Source organism: Bos indicus, chromosome 14, assembly GCF_029378745.1.
Source record: "Bos indicus isolate NIAB-ARS_2022 breed Sahiwal x Tharparkar chromosome 14, NIAB-ARS_B.indTharparkar_mat_pri_1.0, whole genome shotgun sequence".
NCBI classification, from domain to species: Eukaryota; Metazoa; Chordata; class Mammalia; order Artiodactyla; family Bovidae; genus Bos; species Bos indicus.
Genome location: NC_091773.1, coordinates 251436 through 257204, shown reverse-complemented (window position 1 = coordinate 257204; position 5769 = coordinate 251436). Strand labels below are relative to the sequence as shown.

The window sequence follows — 5769 nt, the reverse complement described above, 5'->3', positions numbered from 1 at the left end:
ATTATATTAGATTTTCAGAAAAGAATTTTCTTGGAAGGTGGTATTTGAATAGGCACATACATGATTTAATAGGGGCTTCTCCGGTAGCTCAGACGGTAAAGCGTCTGCCTGCAATGTGGAAGATCCGGGTTCGATCCCTGGGTCAGTATGTATACTGTATGTCACTGAGTTCAGTGTGAGGATTGGCATGGTATAAAACAGACTCTACTTGAACAATCACTTATGAGCATTTCGAACTGAGCATACTAGAGAGGACTTCCCTGGTGGCTGAGACGGTAAAGCGTCCGCCTACAATGTGGGAGACCCGGGTTCGATCCTTGGGTCGGGAAGATCCCCTGGAGAAGGAAGTGGCAACCCACTCCAGTATTCTTGTCTGGAAAATCCCATGGACGGAGAGGCCTGGTTGGCTACTGTCCATGGGGTCGCAAAGAGTCGGACATGACTGAGCGACTTCACTATCCATCCATCGATCTATACTATAGAGCGCTTCCTAGGTGGCACTAGTGATAAGGTACCCGCAGGAGACATAAGCAATTCTGGCTCAGTCCCAGCGTCTGCAAGATCCTCTGGAGGAAGGCACGGCAACCAACTCCAGTATTCTTGCCTGGAGAATCCCATGGGCTGAGGAGCCTGGTGGGCTACAGTCCAGGGTCTCAAAGAGTCAACAGAGTGAAGTGACTTAGCACACAGCACGCACGTGCTATAAAGAGAAAGGATGATGATGTGTGGAAGGGATAGGTAGACAGGACTCTGTGATGCCCACAGGTAGAAACTATTTTTAAAATAGTGACAGAAGGGAAAGCTAGGAAATGATGACTATGAACTTTCTTAGTTCATTGAATTGGCTGAAGTAAAACAAGATCCAAAAGGGCAGCAGTAGGCAATACAACTGAAAGGATGAGTGTAAGAAACAGTCTGTGCTCAGCTGTAGCACCAGCCAGAAAGATGGAACACAGCTTCTGGGGCACAACAGCTGTGTAAAGCACAGGTTTACAAACAGCCAGGAAGCAGTGATGTACCAACAATACTAAAAATTAGTTTTATTTTTTTTAAGAATTGTGTGTGGTTTAGAAGGAAAGAGAGAGAAGCAGAAGTCACATAGCCTCCCTCCCTGTGTGTCTCTGTGTATCTTTTTCTGTCTCTTATAAGGACACTCTCATTGGATTTTGGGTTCACTTTACTCTCATCTTGACTCTTACCTTAATTATATCTGCAAAGACCTTATTTCCAAATAAGGTGACATTCTGAGTTCTGGGCAACATGGATATTTGGGAGACACTATTCATCCGCAGCTCTTCCATGTTGTCTCAGAAGCTGAAGAATTTCCCTGAAATGCAGGAAACCCAGGTTCAAACCCTGGGTCAGGAAGATCCCCTGGAGAAGGCAATGGCTACCCACTCCATCATTCTTTCCTTGAGACTTCCACGGACAGAAGAACCTGGCCGGCTACAGTCCGTGGGGTGGCAAAGAGTCAGACATGACTGAACAACTCACAGTTTCACTTTTCATACACCCACAACACACATCATTTTACACATGATATACAGCTATTTTATTTGACACTGAACTGAACAAAAACTAAGAAATCAAATAGCCAATTCATGACTCTAAATTTATGATCTAGTGAGTTGACTACATAATCTGAGTCTTCATCTCTACAAGATTTAATCAACACTATGTAATGATCAAATTTCTTTTGGACATACAGATCTTCAACCAAATTGTATTCAGTGATTCATTAATTTCCTGACACTCTCTTTCACATCTTTGTTCCTGAGGCTATAGATCAGAGGGTTCAGCATGGGACTCACCACTGTATAAAATACAGAACCTACTTTGACTGTGAGCCATGAGTTTTTGGAGCTGGGTACACAATAAAGGAACAGGACAGTCCCATGGAACGTGGTGATGGTGGTCAGATGGGAGGCACAAGTAGAGAAGGCTATTTGGCACCCCCCAGCAGAGGGCATTTTTATGATAGTGACAAAATGGACATATAAGTAGTAAGGATAATTGCCAGGCTGCTCACCTCATTGAATATGGCAATGGCAAAACAGAACACTTGGCTGATGAAGGGGTTAGAGCAGGAGATGGAGACAGTGACAGAGTGCTCACAGAGGGAATTATTTATGATGTTAGACCCACAGAAGGATAATGCCAGGAGGAAACAGGTGAGTGTCAGGGAGGAGACTATATCCCACGTGCAGGGACTGGCCACTAACGATGCACAGAGCTCTGGGGACATGACCACTGTGTAGAATAGAGGCTTACAAACGGCCACAAATCGGTCATAGGCCATCACTGCCAGCACGAATGCCTCTGCCACTGCAAACATACAAGCTGAGAAGAATTGCGTGATGCATCCCGTGAACGAGACGGTTCTGTCTTCCACACCAAATTCTGCAAGAGTTTGGGTGTAACTGTGGTGGAATAGCAGAAATGAACAAAGGACAAGTGACTGAGAAAAAAGTACATGGGGGTGTGGACTTTGGGACTGATCCTAATGATGGTGATCATGCCCAGGTTCCCCACCACGGTGACTGCATAGATGGTGAGGAAAGCCAGGAACAAGGGAACCTGGAGGTCGGGATATTCTGAGAAGCCCAAGAGGGTGAACGTGGCTCCTGCACTCCGATTTCCTTCAGCAAACCACAAAATTGTTGTTGGAGAAAATCTGAGACAGTGATAATAAAATGATAACAATGATAATGATGACACTGCATGGATATCACATTTATCGTGCAGCAGACATTGTATTAAAATATTGGTACATTAGTTTTGACCACTAAATAAGACTTATGAATTTCAAAACAACTAGTCTCATATTGTACAAAAGGAAATGGAAGCATATATGAGTTAAGACACTTGTCTGAATTAACACAGCCTGCTAGTGATGAGTTAGGTTTGAAGTTGATCATGAGTGACAGAAATTGAATTTCGTGTAGAGTTAGAAATGTTTTCTATAGTGTTGCAGAAAAACATGTTTTTCATAGTTCCACCATTCTGAAGGTCTGTGCTGTTTCGTGGGAGTAACATAACAATAAATGAAAACATAGCACTCAAATTTATTTTAAAAAGCAGGAGGAGTAATATTTTTAGAGGTCGTAGGACTTCTATCATTATATTCAAACTGAAGATCATCGAAAAGGCAGAGGTCATGAGTTACCACAAGAATTTTCACATTTTAGAAAACATAAATGAACACTGAAGGAAATAAAGCTCCATCTTCAAGTTTTCCAATGCTTCCAGTTTGATGCTAAAATTATTGGCTTTGTGTTCAGTGCAGCGACCTGGTAAAGCAATGAAGTTGTATTACAATTTGTAGTACCCTCACTTTTGTTTTCTTTCCTATTTGACTATCATTTGTCTCACATACTGCCACTGATGCTCTCAATATAGTCTTTTAAATTCTTTGATCAATATCTCTTAACTTGCTATCAATATTTTTAATCTAATAAATTTATTAGGAATATTATACATTTAAATGGTTATAGAATATCTGAATTACAGAGTAACTTAAAATATATTTTGCTCAACTCTTTCACATTCTACACTGTTTCTCAAGAAAATCAGAGAATACAGTAATAAACACAAGTGGTTACATTATCACCCTCAAAACTTCTGGTGACAGGAATATTGAGCTTGATTAAAACTACAGGTGATAATCTTGCTTTGAGTCATACAATCATTATTTGTGCACATTATTTTGAGAAAGCAAAAGTATCTTGTACTGGTAAGCAGTTTATAACAACAGAAGTATACTTATTTAGCAAAGATTTTTAAATAAGTTAACCAATAACAAGCACACATCTGAAATATTCATTAATAAAGGGAGTATTTGTTTGAACTTCATAAACACAGATGCAATTTTAGTTTTGTCTGACCATGTGAAGGGAGAAAAAATTCATTATTTCTTGAATAGCTTTATGGTACTTTTGACACTCAAAAAATGTATTTCCTATATGCAGAAAAGGGAACGAGTGGAAAATGGAAAAGAGTTAGTGACAGACAGACTGGCACAATGAAAGAAGCAAGGAGCTGGAAACATAAATTTAACTTCAGTTCCAAGCTTTGGCATTTACTGTATGATCTTTGGTGAATCACTCAGATTTTATGAGCCTCAACTTCTTTATCAGTAATAATGACATGATAATATATATTTTATAGGTGTATAAGTATAGGAAATGGCATTAATATAATTTGCACAAAGTCTTACATTTATGCAGTTCACAATATATAGGTTTTCCCACCCTCATCCATTTCAATTCTTAATACTCTGAATAATTGGTATTATTTTTAAACGTATTATTTTAAACAATCTAAGAAATAGGTCAAAGTTCAAAGTTGGCAGCAGCAAAACTGCAGGAACAATTTGTGATGTCAAAGAGTAGCTCAACTCTTTTCCTGAATTTCCTCTTGGCCCTGTTCATGTTAATTCATCAATCACTATCCTTCAGTAAATTGTCTCTGTTTCCCCTGTGTTTTCTCATTATTATCTGACTCTTATTAATCATCCCTTTTTAATCTCACGGTCACCTAGGCTCAGCCAACTTCCCTGTGATGCTGCTAACCTGCACTGTGAGAAAATCAATTTCTTCTCTTCTTGATTACTGTGGTGGTTATGACATTTTATGACTCTTAAAAACTTTAATTTCTCCCTACTAACTAATTTATCGAATCTAAATTTCTCTGCTCAGTTTTACCTAAACCCTTATCCTAACTATATTCTCCAGTTTTCAACCTTCTCTGCTCATGTCAGTATTCTCAGAATATAATGCCTATAATTTCCTCTTTTTCTTACATACTGATGCAGCACTTGAACAAGATATAAAGCATTTCATGAAAATTACTATCATGAGGACACTTTTCCTTTTCACTTCAGCCATATTTTCCACACCCTTGACATACCTGAAGACATTACTGTCAGAAAAATGGAATTGTATATTATGGTATTTATTATTATTTTATGCATATTATTCTTATCTTCTTTTGACTCAATTTTGAGGTGTTGAGGAATTACCAGGCATTATAATATTCTTTTTAAAAATTTCATTGTGACTACTCTGCTAAGCACAGTCTGGATATCCTCAGAGCAAAAATCAGGATGATACCCCAGTGAAGGGGGAGGATATCAAAGCTCAGCCCTCAGGAAAATGGACTCAGGAGACATTATCACACAAAGACTGACAAAGAGGGTCCACTGCTTTAGAGGTTTCAGGATCTCAGAGTTCCCCAAAGGAGAGAAAGAGACAAGATAGATCATCCCGCCTGAAACCAACTCACCCCAAGATCCCATTTCTACTATTAATTGTCTCCAGGGCAGTTCCCACTCAGAATTCAAACATCATGTAAAACATTAAGGAGTTAATCAATATAGCAGGAGCCCACAAAAATTCAATGTGACTGGAATATACTTCTTTCTTAATATCCAGAAAAACTCAGAGAAAGGAAGAAACAGAGAGACAGAGAGATTTGGAAGCTGAATCTGATTCCTATGAACAAAATGTAGGACTCCCATAACCCAGAGAATATTTCTTGAGCTATTTATTTTTGTATCACATATCAAGAAATTAGCTTGAATGCTTTTTTTATGTGGCAACTTGCAAGAAGGTAGTTTTTTTTTTTTCTGAATCACTGGAAATGGCACCTCAAATAGTCTATTTCATGAATTTCTTTTAAAAATAATTATAAAAAAATACATGAGCTGAATAAGAAAACTTGGTGACTACAGTAAAACCCAAAATGAATGATAAATAAGCTAAAATGCAG

The 5769-nt window shown here is 38.7% G+C and overlaps 1 pseudogene; it reads right to left on the bottom strand.

Moving 5' to 3' along the window:
- Positions 1 to 802: 802 nt before the first annotated feature.
- On the bottom strand, positions 803 to 4928 carry LOC109575121 (olfactory receptor 5D13-like; annotated as a pseudogene).
- Positions 4929 to 5769: the final 841 nt, after the last annotated feature.